The 27,003-nt window shown below is 34.1% G+C and overlaps 1 long non-coding RNA gene across 1 annotated transcript; it reads left to right on the top strand.

Annotated features, from left to right (window-relative positions):
• The first annotated feature begins 23,959 nt into the window (after positions 1 to 23,959).
• LOC139851310 (uncharacterized) lies at positions 23,960 to 25,574 on the top strand. The gene is made up of 3 exons (XR_011760591.1): positions 23,960 to 24,069; positions 24,830 to 25,078; positions 25,409 to 25,574. It is a non-coding gene; the product is annotated as an uncharacterized lncRNA (long non-coding RNA).
• The last annotated feature ends 1,429 nt before the right edge of the window (positions 25,575 to 27,003 follow it).

Raw genomic sequence — 27,003 nt, forward strand, 5'->3', positions numbered from 1 at the left:
TTTTAATCAATAAGAACGGGACATTTCAGCTAACAACACCAATTGACACTTACAACCTCAAATCACAAGGCCAAAACCCTATATTGTGGCTATTAGGGTTTCATTACAATACATAACCCAAACTCGCCCATTTTACCACCAAATGGATCTTACAAATCTCTAGTACCCAAAACCCTAGTCATTAACCAATTAAAACTCAAAACTTAGAGTTAGAACTTACCGAGACTATCTTCTTGTAGCTAGTAACAAGGAGAACAACTCTAAATCTCGCTCCTAGGTTTGATTCACAAACCTCCAACTTCAAATCTCAAGATCAAGCTAGGTGGGTTTTGTGTTTTGGGAGAGAAATAGGAAAGAAAATGGAAATGAAAATGAAATAAATGGATGTGTGGTGGAGAGTTAGTGCTCCCATCAGATTTACATGTCAAATTACCATTTTGTCCCTCAAAGTCATTTAATTTAAGCTAAAACCGGAATCAGAACTGCAGGACTGTCGCGGCGCGACCTTAATCGTCGCGGCGTGACACATTAAGGGAAAATATACCCTTTTTAAGCCAACTTCTGATCCCAATTTGCTTGTTATGCCGTGGCGCGGACCCAATTTTCGCGGCGCAGCCTAAGGCTAGAACTGGACAGCTCGGACAACTTAAACACTTTTTGATTTTATTTACCTTGCACAATCCAAACCCGCTTCCTATGTTCACCTAGCCTTCCACAAGAGTCTCACAAGACTTAACGCTAACCAAACCCATGATTAAACTTATACATGCACACATTATCAAGTGCACATATATGTATATATATATATATATATATATATATTCATACATTTACGCATAAGCTAACGAGTTATAAACGTACAAATGATTAAGTAGGTACCTTTCGATACGTACGGGAAAAACGGGATGTTACAACTCTCCCCCACTTGAATCGGAGCGCGTCCTCGCGATCTAAGCCGCATGACAAGAAGGGAGATAAACCAACACAAACTCTTCGGGCTCCCAAGTAAACTCGGAACCCTTACTACAACGCCATTGGACTTTAAAAGTCCTAACCTCTTTATGTCTCAATCTTTTGACCTTCTCATCAAGTATGGAAATCGGTTCCTCGATATACTCTAACTTATTATTTAGCTCAATCTCGTCTAATGGCACCCAAGACAAATCATCCGCAAGACACTTACGGAGATGAGAAACATGAAATGTATTATGGATCCCCGCAAGCTCTTCGGGTAATTCCAAACGATACGCGACTTCACCAACACGAGCTAAAACCTTGAATGGTCCAATAAACCGAGGAGCTAACTTTCCTCGTTTACGGAATCGAATAATACCTTTCCATGGCGAAACCTTAAGCATCACCATGTCACCTTCTTGAAATTCGATCGTTCATCTACGTTTGTCGGCATATGACTTTTGCCTATCTTGAGCCTTTTTCAAATGTTCTCGAATCACATCAATCTTACTATTCATCTCTAAAACCAAATTGGTACTCCCGATTTCCTTTTGTCCCACTTCACCCCAACCAATCGGGGTTCGACATCTACGCCCATAAAGCATCTCATACGGTGGCATCCCAATACTAGTATGATAACTATTATTGTACGAGAATTCCACCAAAGGTAAGTGCTCGTCCCAACTACCACCAAAATCAATAATGCACGCTCGTAACATATCTTCCAAAGTTTGATTCGTACGTTCGGTTTGACCGTCCGTTTGAGGATGATACGCCGTGCTCAACTTCAGTTGCGTACCCATATCTTCGTGAAAATTTTCCCAAAAACCGAGATGTAAAACGAGTATCTCGATCCGAAACAATCGATATAGGAACACCGTGTTGAGAGATGACTTCCTTGATAAACAACTTAGCCAAGGTCTTCGACGATATCGCTTCCTTAATGGGAAGAAACAAAGCACTTTTCGTCAATCGATCAACTATAACCCAAATCGAATCAAATTGGGTTCTCACCGTTTTAGGTAACTTTGTGATGAAATCCATGGTAATGTGCTCCCATTTTCATTTCGGGATTTCTAATGGTTGTAACTTATCATGCGGCTTTTGGTGCTCGGCTTTAACTTGCAAACACATGACGCATTGCTCAACATACTTCACAACGTCACGTTTCATGCCCGGCTACCAATAATCTTTCCTTAAATCAAGATACATTTTCGTTGCGCCCGGATGAATGGAATACTTTGACTTATGTGCTTCATCAAGTAGCACTTGTCGATAATCCCCCATCTTAGGCACCCACACTCTTCCTTGAAAAGACAACAGACCCCGCGAGCCCATAGTAATGAACTCCGATTGTCCCACAATTTACTCCGCATGCTTGTTGTGAACGTAAGCCTCTATTTGAATCATACCAAGTTTCTCAAGAAAATCGTTAGTAATAATCATACGTAACAATCCCAATCGTAACGCCGGGTGATGACTCTTTCGACTTAACGCATCCGCGACCACATTCGCCTTGCCCGAATGATAAAGTATCTCACAATCGTAGTCTTTTACCACATCCATCCACCTACGTTGACGATAATTCAAATTTCGTTGATTAAAGAGATGTTTCAAACTCTTATGATCCGAATAAATCGTACACTTGACACCATACAAGTAATGGCGCCAAATTTTTAACGCATGCACAACCGCCGCCAACTCAAGAACATGAGTCGGATATCTCGTCTCGTGTTCCTTTAATTGTCGAGAGGCATAAGCGATGACTTTACCTCTTTGCATTAGAACACACCCGAGTCCATTTAACGAGGCATCACAATAAACCGTCATGTCTTCCACCCCTTCCGGCAAAACTAACACCGGAGCTTGACATAACTTCTCTTTTAACAATTGAAAAGCAATTTCTTGCTCGTTCTCCCAAACAAACCCCACGTTCTTCCTCGTCAATTTCGTCAATGAAGAGGCGATCTTAGAAAAGTCTTGGATAAACCGACGATAATAACCGGCCAATCCGAGAAAACTTCGGACCTCCGTAGGCGTAGTCGGTTGTCCCCAACTCTTCACCATCTCGATCTTCCCCGGATCTACTTGAATACCGTTTTCATTCACAATATGACCAAGGAATTGAACTTCCCTTAGCCAAAATTCACATTTGGAGAACTTAGCATACAACTTCTCCTTTCGTAATGTCTTCAATACTTCACGCAAATGACGTTCATGTTCGTTCATACTCTTTGAATAAACAAGTATGTCGTCAATGAACACAATTACCGACTTGTCCAACATAGGTTGGCATACTCGGTTCATTAGATCCATGAATGCCGCCGGTGCATTCGTAAGACCAAAAGGCATAACTACAAACTCAAAATGCCCATAACGCGTTCGAAAAGCCATTTTCTCAATATCTTCCTCACGGACCCGCATTTGGTGATAGCCGGACTGTAGGTCGATCTTAGAGAAATACGTCGCACCTTGGAGTTGGTCAAACAAATCGTCAATCCGAGGAAACGGATAACGATTCTTGATCGTCACTTTATTCAACTCCCGGTAATCGATGCACATCCCCATACTACCATCCTTCTTTTTCACGAATAAAACCGGAGCGCCCCACGGCGAAGCACTCGGTCGAATAAAACCCTTCTCAAGCAACTCTTGAGTTTGATTTAACAACTCTTGCATTTTCGTCGGTGCTAAACGATAAGGAGTTTTAGCAATGGGAGTAGCTCCCGGAACCAACTCAATGCGAAATTCAACTTGTCTTTCCGCCGGAACACCCGGTAACTCGTCTGGAAAAACGTCTTCGAATTCACTAACCATCGGAATTTCACGAATAGGTGGTGGCTCATCACGAGTATCAACAACATGGGCAAGAAAAGCCATGCCACCACTAACAAGAAAACGACGTGCCCGTGCGAAAGAACATATCGGCACAAGTCTTCTTCGCTTATCGCCGCGAATAACTAGCTCTCCCCCACTTGGGGTCTTCACGCGGATAAACTTTTCATGGCATGCAATATCGGCTCTATTTCGATCGAGCCAATCTATACCAACAACGATATCAAAGTCGCCCAAAGTCATCGGAATGAGATCTATCTTAAAGTTTTCAGCACCAAACACAACATCACAATGTTTGCACACATCGACCACTAGCACCGTCTTGCCGTCCGCTATTTCGACTTCTACCGGACGACTTAACTTAGCTAACGGTCTATTAAGTTTAGGCACAAATTTTGGAGACACAAACGACAAATTTGCACCGCTATCACAAAGAATTCGTGCCAGATTGGAATTAACCAAGAAAGTACCTGAGACAACTTCGTTGGATTGCTTGGCTTCGTCGTTAGTCATCAAATAGTTTCGCCCTCGAGCCATACCCGCCGCCTTCTCTAGCCTTTTAACATTATCGTTGTTCAAATCGGGACACTCTGACTTTCGGTGTCCTTCCTTGTTGCAATTAAAACAAGTGAGCTTGTTTGCTGCATTTGGCTTCGGACAATCTCGAGCCATATGTCCACGTACCCCCACAATTGTAGCAAGTAGGGACAAAGTTCCCAAAACCACCGGTAGCGCCCTTCCTCACACTATTGACACTTTCAGAACCCTTTTTGTTCTTGTTCTTTTTATTTGAAAAATTCGAATAACTCGAACCTTCAAACTTTCTTTTTGAAAAAGTGAAATCGCTTTTTCTTGGAACCTCCGGCTCAAAACCCCGAGCCAACTCGTATAGCTCTTCAAAAATCTTAGCCATTCCCCGACTAATTTTACCCTTGAACTCGTCGTTCAAAGTACGGTAGAAATCTTTCATTAGCTTGTGATCGTCACCAACATATTCCGGGCAAAAGCGAGTCTTTGCCAAAAAGGTAGACTTGAGAGTAACCAAGTCCATTGAACCTTGTTGCAAATGATGCAACTCGTCCCGGATTCTATCAAGGTCGGAAGAAGTTCGGTATTCTTGGAAGAATTCCTTCTTAAACTCCTCCCATGTCAAGCTCATGCATTGCTCTTCACCGTATAAATTGATTTTATCGTCCCACCACAACTTGCCTTCCTCACGTAGCATGCTAGACCCATATCTCGTATTCTTTTCGGGAGGACATTCCGCGGTACGGAAAGCTCCCTCGACATCGGAAATCCAACAAGTGCTTTTCAATGGATCCCTCACCCCATTAAACATCGGAGGTTGAGTATCCTTGAAGTTTTTGTAGTGGAAGTCCCGCCTTCCTTCACCGCGAGGATAAATGTTTCTAGCATCAAGGGCCTCTTCAATAATGGCCTTCATTCGTTCATTTATCAAATCGGTCACTTGCCCATCGACCGAATCTTGGAAGACCTTCTGGACGTCCGTAAGAAAATCCGCTTTTAACTTTTTAAAGACGGCCTCAACCTTAGCCGAAAACTCGACTTTCTCGCTTGTACTTCCGTTATCATGATCGGGTCCGTTTCTCGTCTTCATTCTATAAAACGGAAAGGGTTAAACCATGAACGAAAAACATAACACGTGAGTATATACATGCGTACCACGCTATCCCATCTTGCTCAACAATCGTCGTACATTACTCGTTTGACACGATTTGCACTCGTAACAACGGTAGCTAATCGTTGTTACGCGAGCAAGTCGCATTAACTCGCTAGTACAACGTCCGTCTTGCTTGATGATTGCTAAACACAATACAAAACAATTAGCACAAGGTTAGTTCATATAAACCAAGGCACTAACAATTCCCGATTAGACCCAAAGTCCTACAAGTCCCGCATAAAGCGCTCACACAATAAAGTCCAAGTCTAGGCACCTATCTCAAGTCGCCTAAATCCCTTAGACCATGCTCTGATACCACTTGAAACAACCCAACCCGTATTCCATATGATAAATTTTTTTTTTATAATACAAATTTATGCGCCAATTAAATATGTAAACCATTCCATAAGTTCCATTTAAACGTACATCAATTTAAATGTTTACAAAAGGCACGAAAGCCATTAATTAAGTTTAATACAAGTTTGACCCACTACAAGGATAGTTTATAATCCAAACGACCTCGAGCATGGTTTGGGGCTAAACTACCCAAAACGTTAGGCCAACTTCAAAAGCTAACACCAAAAGCACCCCCGACAACATAAGCGGAGACCACTAGTCCAAACGTATGCCCTTACCCTTGTCCAAGCCGGAACCTATAAAATGGTAAACAACGAGAGGGTAAGCAAGGCTTAGTGAGTGCAACAATTATACATACATATATATAACCTACTTACTTGCAAACACTTACCAAATCCGCATACATACTAGTTACATAATTAGCATACCCTTCACATGTATAACGCTAAGTACCACGATAACAAGACTAGTATAACAATAGCATATAACACAACAATACAATATGCTAAACACAAATATAACGATGATGTTCACAACATCCATAGTACTCAAGATCTCAAGGCTAGCCCAACGAATGGTATCGTCAACATCGAACTTAAACCCCATTCGCCTACATTAATGTGGTATCGTCAACACCGAACTTTAAACCCACATATGAGGTATCGTCAACATCGAACTTTAAACCCTCATCAACTCACTACAATAGTCGTATGGCATCGTCAACATCGAACTTTAATTCCATACGTGAGGTATCGTCAACAACGAACTTTAAACCCTCATCACAACACAATATACTCTAGAGTATGGTATCGTCAACAACGAACTTTAAACCCACACCCCACAAGTAAATAAATTATATACATACACATATAATTATTCCACTCACCTTGTCACAAGGATGATGATTTAGCGCTTCCGAGTTTCAACGCAATGTACCTAAATCATTAAGTGCACATTCAATTTCACAACTAGTGGGATTTACCACAATACTCCCACTTGAGCATTTAATGACCCAATTTGCATTAAATGACTCGACTACACACAACCTCCCATAAATGGCCAAGACTCGACTTTAATCACTAAGACTAGTGAATTAAAGTCTATTAACTTCAATTAACACAAAACTTAAGGTAATCCATACCCATTTCAACTAATTAGGTCAACTAGTACATTTTGACCCATTTTATAACACTTAAACTCACAATCAAGTCAAACTTGCCCATTAACACCTCTTTCATAATTCTTAAAGTGCATTAGTGGCTAATGTAGTGACCCGAACTTTTCCATGTTTATATATATATTAAATGAAATTGTTATTTACATGATTAAGTGTTTCCAACATGTTAAGCAATCAAACTTGTTAGGACTTGATTAATTGAAATAGGTTTCATATAGACAATTGACCACCCAAGTTGACCGGTGATTCATGAACGTTAAAACTTGTAAAAACTATACGATGACATATATATGGTTATATATATAATTAACATGATTTTATTATAAGTATGTATCTCATTAGGTATTTTAACAATGAGTTATATACAAAAAAATGAGACTATTAATTTAAGAAACTCGAAAACGATATATATAACGATTATCGTTATAACAACGTCTTACTAGGTACATATGAATCATATTAAGATATTGATACACTTGGTTAATTATGTTAAATGATAAGTAAATATATTATTAAGTGTATTAACAATGAAATACATATGTAAAAATAAGACTACTAACTTAATGATTTCGAAACGAGACATATATGTAACGATTATCGTTGTAACGACATTTAACTGTATATATATCATACTAAGATATATTATATTCATAATATCATGATAATATAACAATTTAACATCTCATTTGTTATAATAAATAATGAATTAACAACATTCAACAAGATCGTTAACCTAAAGGTTTCAAAACAACATTTACATGTAACGACTAAATAACCTATTGTTATAATAATAGATAATTCTATTTTTGAGGACCTATTGTGAAATTTTTTCTTTTTCATAGTAATAAACTAGTTGTGGAGCCCTCGCTTCGCGCCGGGGGCTCCGTTTTGAATGCGAGTTAAAAAAAAAGTCTTGATCTATTTTGTAAAAAAGAATTTTTTTCGACATCTAACATTGAAGGGTTGTTCCTTTTGTGAAAGTTGCTTCTTTTGGCGTTCGGGTTTTATTTTAAAAAAAAAGTTAGTAAAGTGGGGGTTCGATTTGTATTTTAATAAAAGTTAGGGAGTTAAGTTTGTGAAATTTGAAAAAAATTTACGTATAAAGTGGGAGTTCGATTTGTATTTTAATAAAAGTTAGGGGTTAAGTTTGTGAAAATTGAATATTAGTAAAAAAAAAAAAAGTTAGTAAAGTGGGTGTTCCATTTGTATTTTAATAAAAGTTAGGGGGTTAAGTTTGTGAAATTTGAAAAAAATAGACGTATAAAGTGGGGGTTCCATTTGTATTTAATAAAAGTTAAGGGGTTAAGTTTGCGAAAAGTTAGGGGGTTAAGTTTGTGAAATTTGGAAAAAATAGACGTATAAAGTAGGAGTTCCATTTGTATTTTAATGAAAGTTAGGGGGTTAAGTTTGCGAAAAGTAAAAAAAGAATGGTACTATTTATTTCGCGTATACCTTTTAGATGTAGGTATATAATATATAATAACCTACTAGGGTTTACACATTCCCAGCCGCTTTATTCCAAAAATCCTTCATTTTCAATTTCACCTCATGTTAGCCCAAACCCTTTTTGCTAAACATAATCCGATGTTTCTCGAATTTTATTAACTGATACAAAATCGAAATTAGTATTTGAGGATTTTACCCTCTGCGAACAGGCATCTTCATGAAATGATCATATAATGTTTCAGTATGTTAACGGTCTGTTGACAAATTTCAAAAGTAGCAGATGATACAAAAAGAACTAATGATGCTAACAAGGGCTACTCGTGGTCTACGAAGAACAATACCAAGGTAACTGTGTACCTACAATAACCTCACATCTTATATTTATAATTCCTTTTCAATTTAGTTTTTTTATTCAAATTGCTTCGATCTTGTTATATTTATATTTTACTCCGTACATATTCATGTATTTAAATTAATTTTTAACTGTTCATTTTGTGCATTATAGTGATAGTGATTCTTTGATGTATAAAGTTTTAAACTTTATTGGTTGTTTCAGTATGGAGAAAAGGAGGAAAAACAGATGCACTTGGCCGAATTAATTTTTTAAGAGACGTAGTGTGTTGTTTTCTAAAGCAAAACGTGTGATATCGATGTAGATACTCGTTTTCAGTTTGCTCGCCCAAGGTATTATTCTATCACTATTATTAAGAATGATAATGATAATAATTAGTTAGCACTGTTAAATGAAGTCATAAATATTGTTATGTGGATGATATATTATATTCATATTATACTTCCATTTTTGGCAAGTTATGTCGTTAGTTGTTTGGAAGGTCTGCTATTAGAGCGTGATATCAACCCTTTGTCTTCTGACCTACACATTCTCTTGTTTTATGGGCTATCAATCGTTGTATATGTCTTTCCACTTCCAGTTTGACCATAGGCAAAAATACACACTTAAAAAATTTGATCTACTTCATTTGCGTCAACAATATGATTAACGATGTTTAAGTTTGTCGAATCAAAACTATAAACCCTGGAACACACTAGTGCGCTCTAGACGAGCTGTGATATCTCAATGAAGACGTCATGCTAAGATGCAAGATGCGAGATGATCTAACACCGTCGAACGAGAAATTTAGTGGGTGGCTTGCACAATTGAGTAAATTAAATTGAGATTTGTAAGTTTTCAAATGTAGAAATATTTTGCACATTCAAAATTTATCACATATCTTTCTTATAAACGAATATGCCTCTGCCGGCTAATTCTACTGAAATGGGATATCGGAAAATTGCTTTTTGCTTAAAACCATCGAGATGCAACAAAAACTTAATTCAACAAAACACACATACTTTGCCTTTTAGCTCATGTCAATTTAACATATTACACTTATAAATAATTTTTAATTGATTCACATACTCATCTATATTTCAATAACAAATTCAGTGATCCAGTACATGATGTCGTATGTATTTTTTTAATTGACAATCAACATTACGATGTGCAATATAACTTTGTGTATGTTATGGTGCACATCATAAAGGTTGATTGTCAATTAAAAAATAATACATACAATAGCATGTGCCAACTCACTGAATTTGCCATTAAATTATAGATATGAGTATGTGAATCAATTAAAAATTATTTATAAATGTAACATTTTGTTTTAATTAGCAGGAGCTAAAAGAAAAAGTGAGTTTTTTATTGAGTTAGGCCTTTGTTGCATCATGATGGTCCTGGAGCATAAACAGCTGATAGGCCTTAGTCTTCATTTTAATTTCAGTTGATTTAGCCGGTTGATACATAGTCATTTATAAGAAAGATATATTATAAATTGAATGTGAAAATAGTTTTACTTTTGAAAGCTTACATATCTTATATCAGTTTATTCGACGGTGCCGACCACCCACAAAATTATACGTTCGACGGCTCGTCTATGATGGTTCATAGTTTTGCTTTAACAAATTTAATCAATTTTGATTACATTGTTAACATAAAATGACGTTGTGATGAAATAGATCAAATTTTGTTGGTTTATATTTTTGTGTACGGTCAAACTTAAGGTGAAGGATATATACAATGATTGGTAGTCTAAAAGCTAAGGAGATGTGTTGGCCAAAAGACAAGGGCCTGTTACCACGCTCTATAGCAGGTCTTTTAAACAACTAATCGCTACGGATGGAAGTAGGATATGAAGGTAATGTATCATTCACATAACTACTTCCGTGACTTCATTTAATTGTGCTAACTAATTATTATCATTCTTAATATTTCAGTATATGAAATAGATAATGGAAATATCAAAGATTTATTACCTTAGGAAACTAGCTTCGTATCCCCTATCCCAAGGGTAACTACAGTACGTTTAGCGTTTAACAATCAATGGTAAAGGTAGTTTCTTCTCCCTAATATAAAGTGTTCAAACTCAAAACCACCAGTATATGTACTATTGACACATGAAAGGTCAAAAGTTGACCAGTGGAAAGAACATCAAGATACTTACTAATATTTGTTATTCTCGGACCATTAACTTGAGCTTATTTCACTTGGGTGCCGTTATTCATCTCTTATTACAGAAGGCGCGTCATAAATTATTCAAGAACACAAGCTCACCTAAGTTCTCGAGATACCAATCTTAGTCCACCTAAAAAGACGTCCATTCGGTGGGTCTATGTTAATAGTGATATAGCAGGTCCATCTAAACCTTTGTAAATCTCAATTGAATAGTAACAAGTCAAAATTCTTCGTTTTGTTGAATATATAATTATATACTTATACTTTGAAGGCCTTGAATTTTGTTTGTTGTTTTTGTAAGTATTAGAATCATAAATCTTTTATGTCATTGACCTAATCTGCTTGTTGCTCCTTTACTGTTTTTCCAAGGCCTTAGTCTCCTTGTTGGCCCAACTACCTGATTCTGACCCGACCCGTTCAAAACTTCTGACCTTGTTTTACCCGATGTATCTATCATGAACGAGTCCATTACTGCATTAAAGTTCGCTATAGATGAGAAGTCATGTGACACCGGGATTTAAAAAATGCACTGGGTTAGCTATCTCGGCCTTTTATCAAATACATGACAATACTACCACTAATATCTCTTGTAACTTTTTCACCTTTTATCAACTTACATCAAACATATGACAGTGTGAACATCTAGCAAACAAACAACTTGTCAACAGTCAACTAACTGATCCCATAAACACCAATACAAACCCTGATTTCAATCGAACCTAAGATTGTGGCAGTTTGACTATAAAAGAAAAACTGCCATTTCCATCAAAACTAAGCTTATAGCCAATTACTCTAGGTTTCTTCCAAACCGCAAAGAAAAAAAGGGCAAATGGCCCAAAAATTGACCAATTTGACAATCAAGGTAATCCTCAAATTGGCTAAGTCCAAAAAGAATTGCAATTTAATTTTTGCTCACAAAAAAGATTGCGTTTTCAATTTTTTTTAAAATTGAGGTAATATCCAATGAACACAAAATCATTATTACGAATTACTTCAGATTGAGACTTGGAACAGATTCCTCCTAGAGCTTTGATTATCATTTTTTGTAAAACAACTAGATCCAAAATATCATGAAAAACAATAAATCGAGTTGTTCATCTCGATTCATTTCAAACGACATATTCATCTCAATTCATTAATTTTCACGATGTTTTGGATCTAGGTTCTTCACAAAAAATGATAATCGAATCTCTAGGAATCTTTTTCAAGTCTCAATTTGAAGTAATTTGTTGATTTTAGATTTGTGTTCATTGGATATTATCTCAATTTTAAAAAATTTGAACACGCAATCCTTTTTGTGAGCAAAATTAAATTGCAATCCTCTTTGGGTTTAGTCAAATTGGGGTTACCTTTATTGTCAAATTGATTAATTTATGTTACCTTTTCGAGCTATTTCCCCCCAAAGAAATGCATAAATATTGCAACACTAACATCTCCATTTATCCTCAACCCATTTAACCATACTAAAAGTATCTGTTCGAATCAAAAAGAGTCAAACAGTTATTACCACAACTAGTACAACCTCACAGCAATACCCTCTCTGGTACTATCAAAACATTAACAACAGACACATCATTAAGCATATTGATGTTACTCGGATTCGTCAAGTTTTTACGTGTCGTTAGGCGTAAGCAAAATCTAAGGTAAATTAGGTATAATTTAATAATTTGTAATCCTAAGGTTAAAAGTGAAAAGTATGACCTAGAGTCGTTCTTTTAAATTGACTGAATTTGAAACGGATGCGTGTCAGATTAGGTGATCTAATTAGTGAAGGAGTTCACACAATTGATTATCCAAGACAATGGCCAGGTACACCTTGTGTGGAGAGGGAGAACCTTTTGGTCTCAATAAATTGACGAGTGTTCGGAAAATCCAACTACCAAGTCCAATCGGTTTATTCTGGACACTGCTAAATTTGGTTCTCAAGTTGTGTGAATTAATAGAGAGCTGAGGTTTTTATATTATAATTCCTAATTAAAACAAACAAATAAAATTGGAATAAAATAAATAAATAAAGCAGTAAAGATAAATGGTGTGTTGGTTGTAATTTTACTAGCTAAACTTGATGATGAATGTATTTTCTTAAACTGTTTGCATTTCATTATGTTAAATATTTATCGTGTAAACTAGAGATTCTACCAATCGATTTACTGATTTTCAGATTAACATGTTGTCATGTCTCCAGGAACTAGGTTATGGTGATTCTGATTGGGTTGATTATGCTATAGGCTCCCGACACTCATCCTTAACCAATGTTGAATGTTGAGGGTGTAAGTGGCCCTCATAAGGTAGACGTGCTTGGGCGCTCGAATAAAGCAACTTGGATAATATAGGAGTTTAGATTCCTTTATGGATCCAACCGTTCTTAACACGGTATAATATTAAATTTAATAAATCTTTTTTAGTTTGATGTTTCAAAATACTATTTGTTAATGGATTTGATAGAATCTAAAGGTATTTAGACAAACTAAAAAACTTAACGATTCGTCGTCTTCCTTTATAGATTCATAAACTAAATTTATATTTTAGTGCAATAATATTGCATCTATGATATAAACCAGCCCTTGCTTAAGTCTACCAAATAAATCCCTTAGTAATTCACAACGTACTTAAATTATAGTGTTTCCTAGAATGTACTACATCTTGGTGTTTACATAATGTACTCCATTTATAATATTTCCAGGAGCTTCAAACCTTGACCATGTCATGTTCTCCGGTAATTCCCCATGTACTTTATAACATTTTCAACGGATTCATACCTTGACCAATGTGTTGATACAGGTAATTAATTACCCTTCTTTTGATGTCTTTTAACAAAAAGGTTTTAATCGCGTTTATTGGTGGAAAGGTGATAGTTGATAATAAGGTTTATAACCATAAACAAAAAGTATAATCAAAACACAATAATAAACTACTCGTTAATCATGACAATTTTTAAAGGGGATGATTCTCACACATACTTTTTTGATCCTCACACACCAATTGAGTATTATTAGAAGAGTAAAAGGTTAAAATAGGTGTGTGAGGATCAAAAAAGTGTGTGTGAGAATCATCCCTTATTTTTAAATCTAGCATAACAATAATTAATAATATAAATTATGATTAAATAGATAAAGGAAAGAAATAACCGTAGATTATAACGAGTCAAATATTAAAAAGGATTGATAACTTTCGACGCACCTCATTCCGTTACAAACTTTGTTGCTTAACTCTAAATAATTATCACTTATTTAGTGATTAATTATTTCCTATTCTAGAGAAGGAAAACTAATTAAAATATGTAGAATGTTGGTGAGAAATCGTCGTGGAAGAGTGTGTTGAAAATGATTGAGGTTGGGAGTATTTATAAAAATACAGCTATTCAAAATTGCACAAAAAGCCATCCATAAAATTTTAGTTCGGCCCCTAGTGTGGGTGTCGGAATACAAACATGTAGTGAAGTCTCGGGCTGAAAACAATAATAAAAATTGCATCTTGAACCCCAGGAATGGCACTTTTGGTCCTCGGTACCAACACCTTGGGCTGTCGGTTTCCTCAATGGTGTCAGTTCCGGTACCTTTATTGGGGGTACCGGTCGGTTTTCTTCCCTCGAAATGCTTGTTCTGGGGTGCGTTCTCGATCATTTACTGTTTTGATTCTGGTTTCTTCGTTATAACTCCGTTTTCTTCGATTCTTGTGCATTGGATTCGCTTTTACGAGATCTACAAAATAAGCCAAGAAAAAGTAATTTTTAGACTTTTTATTTGATAACGTGTTTCAAATGAGTAGTATAACGCTGTTAAAAATATGACTTTTAGGGCGTTATCACATATGACCATCACAATAAGCCCCAAAATTACAACTCAAAAACCATAGATTATCACAAAGGCCAGTTTGACTTTTACAAGTCAAACTCAACCCACAAAATTTCTGAAGCGTAAGATTCATTGATCAACTAATCATCATGCATCAAAACATCCCTATTAAAGCAATCATCTCTCATCAGACCATCAACTTCTGACTCCACATCTTCTTCCTCATTATGCAAATTAATTGATTCCCTTCTTTTGAAAAATCAACACGAAATTAGCTATTTGAAATGGGTGCCACCCTCTCACCTCCTTTTGAAGGATCATAATGTTAACATGTCAGCCCTACCCAACAACTTGTTTTGAAGAACTATAGATCCAGAATTATCTTTACCCATTACAGAAACTCGCCTAGTTTGCTACATCTACATAAAAAGTTCTAAAAAAATTTCAGTTTTTTAATTCACTCGTTATTCCTTACTCAGTGCATTTAAAAGTAAATCTACAAAATGCATAACCTTTCTAGCTATCGTGCTTCATTTAAACTAACCATAACTAGGTTACCTAATAGTGTAATGCGTAATCTAGTGTTTACTTTGCATCTTAACATATATGAGTACGATGATTCATAAATTGATTCTCTCATTTATGTTCTTTCGCACGTGCCAAAACTTATGATCAAGCCACCATTTTGAATCACGTTCTTTTATTAGGTGTATCATATATGATTCAAGTTATTAAATGTGTACCATGTTACCAAAAACTCTTGCAGATTTTGGAAAAGCGTTGATGTTGGTGGTGTATTTGGATATGGTGTTGCATTGGAAGTTTAAGTTTTGAATGTATAATCAATGGGAGGTGATCTTCACACACCACTTTTTGATCCATATACACCTAATTACCTATTATACCCAAAATTTTAGTTAGATTAATAATATAAGTTCAACTCTCAAGATTAATCTAAGGATATAATTGTGAGTTTATGAGACAAAAGTGTACATGGATCAAAAAGTAGTGTGTGAGAATCACCTCCCATAATCAATCAATTTAATATTGATAACTTGATTAGATATATGTCATGATGGAGAAAAAGGATCGTTGGCAAAACCAATAGACACAATTATAAATTAAGAAATATGAACTTAAGCCAAAAGATAAAATAATGCAAGATGAATATATCTTGCGTGGAACCAAAAGAAGGCTACCGCCTCTTCTTTGTTTCTTTATTATAAATCAACATAAAAACTGAATTGTTCAATCCCTTAAAGTCAAATATAAAGGAAATAAAATACTAGAAATAGGAAACAAATAATTTAAAATAGGTAAGCAAATAAAGTAAAAGGAGTCATCGATTCTTCCTTGCCAACCAAGAACTTTCCATCTTACCCTTGACCACTTCTTTCATCAAGTCCAACACATTTAAATGGTCCAAAATAATTGTGTAACTCAATATTTGAAAATCCATTGTGATTGTCCATCAACTCTAATGTTGGGCCGCCAACTAAAAAGCCTAATCCTGCATCATTCTCCCCTTCTTCGAAAAGACACGTCCTCGAGTCTACAACATTAATGATCGCAACATCCATATGATCCTCAAGAACTACACAAATTTTATTGAAATCGCTTTTTAACGCGTTTATCAAATTAACATCAACATCTTCGCAAGAGGAAATTTTAACAACTTCGTTGGACATGTTCGTGTCTTCATTACTGACCGGAGTGCCAAATTCAACGATTTCATAATTGATGCCAATATTATCAACATCATTGCAATTTATAAAATTTGCATCTTTTTCACAATCCGTATCATAGATAGGTTCTTCATCCTCACCATCCGTATCATAGATGGGTTCAGAATCTTCATCCACAATAGGTTCAGGAATCTCATTCATATTAAAGATTTGATCATCAATAAAAAAAAATTCACAGTTTGGGACATAAGGATGCCAACAAGTTTGGCCAAAAGGATGCTCCTCTTCCTCTTCACCTATGTCCCAGACAATAGGTTCAGATTCAGTTTCCTCCGCTGATTCATAAGTCCACTCTGAATCAGTATCCTCTTTCTTGAAGCTAAGTTCTAATTCATCAACTCGTCTACGGAGTCGTTCGATTTTGGCATCGCGTGGATCTATCTTGATGCCTCTTTCGGCGATTCTGCTAGCCACTCGACCCTCACTGCCTCTCTCGGCGATTCTGTGAGTTCCAAACAATCGTACACGACTCACTCGTTCGACCATTACCAAAAGCTCTGATTCCAAATGATGGAGAAAAAGGATCGTTGGCCAAACCAATAGACACAATTATAAATTAAGAAATATGAACTTAAGCCAAAAGATAAAATAATGCAAGATGAATATATCTTGCGTGGAACCAAAAGAAGGCTACTGCCTCTTCTTTGTTTCTTTATTATTAATCAACATAAAAACTGAATTGTTCAATCCCTTAAAGTCAAATATAAAGGAAATAAAATACTAGAAATAGGAAACAAATAATTTAAAATAGGTAAGCAAATAAAGTAAAAGGAGTCATCGATTCTTCCTTGCCAACCAAGAACTTTCCATCTTACCCTTGACCACTTCTTTCATCAAGTCCAACACATTTAAATGGCCCAAAATAATTGTGTAACTCAATATTTGAAAATCCATTGTGATTGTCCATCAACTCTAATGTTGGGCCGCCAACTAAAAAGCCTAATCCTGCATCATGTCACTAGGTGCATTGCTCGTGCGTTGCACGAAGATGGTTATGATTGCTGTATCGCACTTGTAATTGAGATTGTTTTATGTAGTAATTGGTCTTCGGTGCAGGTAGCAAGTTGTGTCAATGTAAAGTGAACAAAATTTTTGTAGCATGAATATAAAGTATGCACTAACCGATATATGAATGGAAAAATATCATTTCACCATCATTTTTAGAAAACTTGTAACGACTGTAACTCAGTTTACATTATATTAGCTAATATAGCTTACTCCCAAACGGACAATAATTGTGCATTGCATGTCTTGTCCCACATTTCAATATTTTATAATTCATTTGAATTGGTATATGATAAAGATGAAAAGCTTGAGGTTACGTAATAAGGTTTGGTAATATCTTCAATGAGTTGGGGACTTTGGTCATATTGGCTAAGGGCATTGTTGATATGGAGTTTGTAAGAAAGGTGTTGTATAATGTTATGGAATTTGAGGTAAAGCAATATACATACGCACATGCTATATCAATATCAAAGGAGGAAATTTAAAAGAAATTTCCAAATCACTTATTCTACAATTAAGTTTAAACAGTTTTATAAACCTCAAGACTCTTATAACCAACAACACGTTGTACTCAATTTAAGGGTCATACTAAAGTGTAGAAATGTGATCGAGCCTTATAGTAATAACTGTGATTTAGTATTATTATTATAATTAGTACTCCCTCCGTTCCAGTTCAATTGTCATGTTTTGACTTTAGAGGTCTTTTCTTTCCAACTTTGACTTTAAATTACTTTTTGTGTGTTATATAATACTTAAAAATGATCATTATACCGCTAAAAATATATTCAAAAACCAATCCATTGATATAAAGTTCATCGAATAATATTTAATACAATTAAAAATATTTAAAGTCAAAGTTGAAAGAAAAAGACCAAAGTCACAACAAGTGGACAATTGAACTGGGACTGAGGGAGTATATAAATAAATATAAATTTATTACGGAGTAGTTGAGTTTTTAGATAGTGAGTTGGGTTTTAAGATAGAAAATGGAATATACTCGATGATGGTAAAAAGTTGAGTCTCATGGTGGTTAATGTGATCGAGTCTCATAGTAATAAATGTGATTTTAGTATTATTAAAATTGTCTCATGTTTCAGTATTTTGATATTCGTTTTGAATTGTTAAATGTTGAAGATGAAAACTATAGGTTCTATAATGTATATGGTTAGATAGTCATGAGTAATATTAAGTATGTATGTAGCTTGTGATAGTAATATATGATAGTCATTGAAGACAAACTTGTAGTGACCCGAACTTTTTCATGTTTATATATATTAAATAAAATTGATATTTACATGATTAAGTGTTTCCAACATGTTAAGCAATCAAACTTGTTAAGACTTGATTAATTGAAATAGGTTTCATATAGACAATTGACCACCCAAGTTGACCGGTGATTCACGAACGTTAAAACTTGTAAAAACTATATGATGACATATATATGATTATATATATAGTTAACATGATATTATGATAAGTAAGTATCTCATTAGGTATTTTAACAATGAGTTATATACATAAAATTGTGTTTATTGAATTAAAAAACTTGAAACGATATATATAACGATTATCGTTATAACAACGTCTTACTAATTACATATGAATCATATTAAGATATTGTTACACTATGTTTAATCATGATAAATGATAAGTAAACATGTCATTATGTATATTAACAATGAACTACATATGTAAAACAAGATTACTAACTTAAGAATTTCGAAACGAGACATATATGTAACGATTATCGTTGTAACAACATTTAACTGTATATATATCATATTAAGATATATTAATATATCATAATATCATGATAATATAATAATTTAACATCTCATTAGATATAATAAACATTGGGTTAACAACATTTAACAAGATCGTTAACTTAAAGGTTTCAAATCAACATTTACATGTAACGACTAACGATGACTTAACGACTCAGTTAAAATGTATATACATGTAGTGTTTTGATATGTATTCATACACTTTTGAAAGACTTCAAGACACTTATCAAAATACTTATACTTATCAAAAATGCTTACAATTACATCCTCGTTCAGTTTCATCAACAATTCTACTCGTATGCACCCGTATTCGTACTCGTACAATACACAGCTTCTAAATGTATGTACTATTGATATATACACTCCAATGATCAGCTCTTAGCAGCCCATGTGAGTCACCTAACACATGTGGGAACCATCATTTGGCAACTATCATGAAATATCTCATAAAATTACAAAAATATTAGTAATCATTCATGACTTATTTACATGAAAACAAAATTACATATCCTTTATATCTAATCCATATACCAACGACCAAAAACACCTACAAACACTTTCATTCTTCAATTTTCTTCATCTAATTGATCTCTCTCAAGTTCTATCTTCAAGTTCTAAGTGTTCTTCATAAATTCTACAAGTTCTAGTTTCATAAAATCAAGAATACTTCCAAGTTTACTAGCTCACTTCCAATCTTGTAAAGTGATCATCCAACCTCAAGAAATCCTTGTTGTTTATAGTAAGATATCATTCTAAATCAAGGTAATACTCATATACAAACTTTGATTCAATTCCTATGCCTATAACTATCTTAATTCGAGTGATAATCTTACTTGAACTTGTTTTCGTGTCATGATTCTACTTCAAGAACTTTCAAGCCATCCAAGATCCTTTGAAGCTAGATCATTTCTTGTCACTTCCAGTAGGTTTACCTACTAAACTTGAGGTAGTAATGATGTTCATAACATCATTCGATTTATACATATAAAACTATCTTATTCGAAGATTTGAACATGTAATCACTAGAACATAGTTTAGTTAATTCTAAACTTGTTCGCAAACAAAAGTTAATCCTTATAACTTGACTTTTAAAATCAACTAAACACATGTTATATATCTATATGATATGCTAACTTAATGATTTAAAACCGAAAAACACGAAAAACACCGTAAAACCGGATATATGCCGTCGTAGTAACACCGCGGGCTGTTTTGGGTTAGTTAATTAAAAACTATGATAAACTTTTATTTAAAAGTTGTTCTTCTGGGAAAATGATTTTTCTTATGAACATGAAACTATATCCAAAAATCATGGTTAAACTCAAAGTGGAAGTATGTTTTCCAAAATGGTCATCTAGACGTCGTTTTTTCGACTGAAATGACTACCTTTACAAAAACGACTTGTAACTTATATTTCCGACTATAAACCTATACTTTTTCTGTTTAGATTCATAAAATAGAGTTTAATATGAAACCATAGCAATTTGATTCACTCAAAACGGATTTAAAACGAAGAAGTTATGGGTAAAACAAGATTGGATATTTTTTTATTGTTGTAGCTACGGGAAATATTGTAACAATTCTATACAAATCATATCCTAGCTAACTTATATTGTATTATACATGTATTCTAATATATTATGTAATCTTGGGATACCATAGACACGTATGCAAATGTTTTGACATATCATATCGACCCATGTATATATATTATTTGGAACAACCATAGACACTCTATATGCAGTAATGTTGGAGTTAGCTATACATGGTTGATGTTGATTTCAAAAATATATATACTTTGAGTTGTGATCTAGCTTGAGACGTGTATACACTGGGTCGTGGATTGATTCAAGATAATATATATAGATTTATTTCTGTACATCTAACTGTGGACAACTAGTTGTAGGTTACTAACGAGGACAGTTGACTTAATAAATTTAAAACAGTAAAACGTATTAAAAATGTTGTAAATATATTTTGAACATACTTTGATATATATGTACATATTTGTTATAGGTTCGTGAATCAACCAGTGGCCAAGTCTTACTTCCCGACGAAGTAAAAATCTGTGAAAGTGAGTTATAGTCCCACTTTTAAAATCTAATATTTTGGGATGAGAATACATATAGTTTTATAAATGTTTTACGAAATAGACACAAGTAATTGAAACTACATTATATGGGTGAATGATCGAAGCCGAATATGCCCCTTTTGCTTGGTAACCTAAGAATTAGTAAACCGATCTACTAATTGACGCGAATCCTAAAGATGGATCTATTGGGCCTAACGAACCCCATCCAAAGTACCGGATGCTTTAGTACTTCGAATTCGTTTTTATCATGTCCGAAGGATTTCCCGGAATGATAGGGGATATTCTTATATGCATCTTGTTAATGTCGGTTACCAGGTGTTCACCATATGAATGAATTTTATCTCTATGTATGGGATGTATATTGAAATATGAAATCTTGTGGTCTATTATTATGATTTGATAATATATAGGTTAAACCTATAACTCACCAACATTTTTGTTGACGTTTTAAGCATGTATATTCTCAGGTGATTATTAAGAGCTTCCGCTGTTGCATACTAAAATAAGGACAAGATTTAGAGTCCATGCTTGTATGATATTATGTAAAAACTGCATTCAAGAAACTTATTTTTGATGTAATATATTCTTATTGTAAACCATTATGTAATGGTCATGTGTAAACGGTATATTTTAGATTATCATTATTTGATAATCTACGTAATGCTTTTTAAACCTTTATCGATAAAATAAAGGTTATGGTTGTTTTAAAAATGAATGCAGTCTTTGAAAAACGTCTCATATAGAGGTCAAAACCTCGCGACGAAATCAATTAATATGGAACGTTTATAATCAATATGAACGAGACATTTCAAAACTGTTAGAGTAAATCCGCAACTCCGAGACTTAAGAGACATTTTGAAACTTTCCCATTATGTTACTTTAATCTTGCATCCACATGTTTGAAAAGGAAAATAGCTAGTAGCAGGTTATCTTAAAGGTGGAAAAATAATATGAATCAATAGTGGGGGAAAAATATGGATAAGAGGTTGGGTTTGTAATATTCAAACAACATATAAACGCTAGTGTGACACTATTATTTTAGTTCAAAAAATTTAGTTCAAGTGTACTCGATCTATTATTTTAGTTCAAAAAAATTAGGATGTTTTGTGTATTCTTATGTGTTTTGACTCACATATCTTTTACTATCATATAACTAACATCATGTAATACATGAGTTGAAAGCTAAAAGTCGGATCTATGGCATGCCTACATTCAAAAAAGCATGCTCTTTAAGTTTTAAGGGAGAAATTATAACCGTTTAATGTTTGTAACGAAATGATTAGATAAAATGGAATAGGGTATATTGGGTTGAGTTTGTTAAACGGAATTTTCAAAGTTACATATTATTCAAATCTTGTAATCTAAAAGACACCTTAGTTGAATAAGTATTTTAGTAAAATGGCTAGACATGTGTTCGATGTCAACCAAGTACAACCCATTTTAGCACATCAAAAGTGATTTATTTGTGTTTTGATTTGCTACCCATCCTTTACCTCATGCACCCATTATTATCATTCCACCGTAATTATAATCCATGTAGAGAAGTAAAGTATCTAGTAATAATTTTAGATGTTTTGAATAAAATCATGTACAAAATTTCTATTTCGAACATAGTCTACATGACATACCTTCAATAGTATAATTCAATATGGACATGGGCATTTCCTGATAATTTGTAAAAGCCAATAAGACCAACATTATTTAGTTTTACTATCAAATATCATAAGAAGCAATCAAATATACAATAATTTCCTATTACATCATAATATTCAAGAAAATCAATCTAAACCAATTCTGCCAAATTGTATCAGTGAAGATAACCATCAAATTGAGCAGTTTGGTATATATGGTCGCTTATATACTTCTTTATGACCAATTGAATGAGCTACTTAATACTTTTAATTTCTTATTCTTTTGACATTCCCTCTTATCAATTGACACTATACCATTTTAATGTAATTAATATGCAATGTTTCATCTTTTATAACTTGCATATTTACAAACATTACTTACTACTCCGTATAAGTTATTAATTATCATAAGATAGGGTTAAATCGTTTAAGTTAATAATTTGTATTTTATTTTCTTTGATTAGTAAAAGGATTAATGGGGCTCATTTATTGACATTGAGAGTCAGTCTTTAGTTATGTATAGATTAGTAACTTTAGAGATGACAAATAGTGTCATCATACTATACTGATACAGTAGTTATTCTTGCATGTTGAGAATAACTGACTACGTGGAGTTCCGTGATTATTTTTTGTAAAATCTACAAATATTCATAACTTAATCTCAATTATAAAATTTTTTACCAAACAAAATCTAAAAAAAGAACTAAAGGAATAAAAACGAACACAACAGTCCCGTAGGGACACTGTAAGCGAACGCCGAGAGGACTCAGATGAGCAGGAGGAACGCATGAACGACAAGCTCTAAAGGTTAGTGACTTTTTAAGAATTTGTTGAAACTTGAGGTTGTTGAAACTTGAGGGTTGTTATGTGACATTTTCCAAAAAAGGTCGCGTAATTTTTACATTATAATCTTTCACTCGCAGGAAATATAGAAAAAAAAGCTAGAGGGGAAATTGATTCAGAAGCGAAGAAACATGACTGAGATCTCCCATAACCGGAGATCGTTAGGGTTTTTACTAATACTCTCCTTAATTTCTATTCAATTTCTCTCAGGTTCGTTCCTAAATTTTATTTCATTTCTTACATTTGCGCGTATATATATTCCTGTAATTGGAAGTTCGTATAGATGTTTTTGGCGCTGCATATTTCGATTTGGATTTATATCAACGTGTTGTGAACTTTTGCTTTTTATCAATGTGTATTGCTCTAAATTGTGATCTGATATGTGCTTTTAGGGTTTATGTTGGTCAATATATGTTTGGTGTATGTATCTGTGGTAACTGTGACGATATTAGATATTTAAGGATGAATTTTTTTTTTTCAAGCTTTAGGTAATTAGCTAAGCTTTAATTAAGAATTTAGCCAAGCTTAATTTGCGCGAAGCTTATACACAACTTTTGTGAATGTGTGAAATACAGTGTTGTGCGTTAGTACTGGGAATTTAATGGCATTTGGGTAGAGTGTAATAAACTTATAATGGTCCTTAGAAAGGATTTTGAATGTGATTCCGTTGTAAAAAGATTATATAGAAACCAAGTAGCTTTCGACAAGAGACGTTTAGATTGTTTGAAGTCTCCATGTTTTTCTGTCCAATTTTGTATCAATTGTCTATATTCATCTACGTCAAATGTTTAAGTAAGTTCGTTTAATGCTCATGTTAAGCCTAGCATGTATTGTTTTGGATTCATGTTGCTAATTATGAATTGGCTTTTTAGTGCGAGTCCATACTTATTGTATCTAATGTTGCCTAGTCTGCCAAGAAGTGTATTTAGCATCCTCAAGTTAAATAATTTGTTATGTTATACTCTTTCAGGCTTTTCAGACGATTCAAACTCTCTAAAAGAGACAAAAACTGGCGATCATGCTTCTTCAAGTAGCATGAGTGGATCTACGATACTCATATTAATCATTGCAGTTGCGACAGTTGTAGGTTTATCAGTTTTCCTCTTCAGGCTATGGCAAAAGAAGAAACGTGAAGAGCAGTATGCTCGTCTATTAAAGCTCTTTGAAGAAGATGATGAGCTTGAACTTGAACTTGGTCTTCGGGACTGAGCTGGTCGAGGTCGATTCTTTTCTGATATTATTTTTCCATAATTTTAGGATAATTTTTCATTTTGACAATGACTTGGTAGTTTTAACTGGTAACATCATCATTGTGTTTATTACCTCAATATATGGACATAATTGTGAATCTACACTTGCCTATTAGTAAGACCTAAGTCTGAACTGGTATACAGCTCTACTGTATAATATAAAATATATAAAATCATATATATATAATTCATATATATAATTCATCCTTATCATCTATAGTGTATTGATAACTGTAATAACTATACATGTTCTTACGATTCCATAATTATGAAATTAACCCCACTACGGCTTGGCACAGGTGTGAATGGCAAATCTGGATCGAAAAGTGAGTTGTTGTAGCCAAAAGTAGTAATATGAGCAAACGTAGAGATGTAATGACTGTGCCCTATACATGGTAAGTAAATGTGAATCTTTGTGTTAAAATTTGTATTGATATGACCAAAATACAATATCTCTTTTATTTTCTTCCCTTCATTGGCATATTCTTTTTATGGCGTCTGTTTTATAAGGAAATGTTATATTGTTACAAAATTCGAATGACATTTGCAAAACCGTTAGAGATTTATAGGTTGGTTATTAGTGCTTGGATTTGTATCCAAGACTCCTGTTAAAATGGTACTACACATATCTGGAAAATGCAATTTTCATCAAATAATTTTGTTTTAGGTGATCTCTGAATTACTGTGGGTAATGGGTATACAATCATCAAAACTGACGACGTCTGTGTATATCGTTATGCATAAATTCGCTAAGAAGTTTTGTATTTTTTTTGGAACAGCCACAATTTTATTAAAAAGCCGAACGAGCTACACTAGCAAGGAGCTAGAGTAAGCTCGGGGAAGCAATTACAATGGCTTAAAGCGTCAGTCGTTCCAATTTACATTCCTTTTGCCTCTACTTCTATACCAATAAAAAGAAAAAAGACAAATAGAATCAAATAAATTACATTTTTTCATGGGTTGATGTTGAAAAAGCTAACTATTCCTAAATCTCCAAATATGCCAAACTGTAGACGCAATAATGACATACAATCTGGACTTAATGTCGAGCGATTTTCGCCAATATTCGAACCAAGCAATCCAATCCGTCCACTCTGAAAAACGCGGTAAGAAGATTTTGTATTAAGTAAAGGAGCGTTGGTTGACATATGAGAATGTCACAATCTAAAGGTTATTTTTTGTGCTTTTATGATACAATAAACAACGTTAACAGGAAAACAATCTGATAAAACAAATTTGTTTACCTAGCATTATTCACTTAGATGTTGGAATTTTAAGATTAAAAGCTAGTTAAATTATTCATTATGCGTGAGTTAAGAGACTTGATGCATATTCCAAGTGCACTCATGACTCGAGACTGCCAAACAAGGCATATATAGTCACAAAACACCGCCTATATACAATAGAATAGTATTCTTAACTAACCTAATGAGCTAGATGTGGCGTTGTACGGTCGTGGATTGCCATTCGCCAACAATCATACTGGATGATCAACGCGCATATTCCACCCCTGTCTAATTTTCCATAGAACTTGCCTCGTTCACTTGATCTGGGTAGACGAACACAAGTACTAGCCTAAGCAATTGTAATTCACTACACTTATTCGTCGAGATGTCATAAGAAAATTAACATAGCAACCAAATCGGATAAATAATATTAAAAACAAGAATCGTTCTTTTTGTCAAAGCTTTGAGTTATTGCATAAATCATTAAATAATAAAAAAAAATTAATCAATTCATCATCCTCCGTATCTAGTATACATAAACATAATAGAATCTAGCCATCAATCATGATCTAAAACAAAAGCAAACCAATATGAAAGAAACAATTCATCATAGACAAACAATCGACCGAAAAGCTGAACCATATTGGGTTGAAACATGATTGTAGCTT

This window comes from Rutidosis leptorrhynchoides, chromosome 6 (assembly GCF_046630445.1).
Source record: "Rutidosis leptorrhynchoides isolate AG116_Rl617_1_P2 chromosome 6, CSIRO_AGI_Rlap_v1, whole genome shotgun sequence".
Classification (NCBI taxonomy): Eukaryota; Viridiplantae; Streptophyta; class Magnoliopsida; order Asterales; family Asteraceae; genus Rutidosis; species Rutidosis leptorrhynchoides.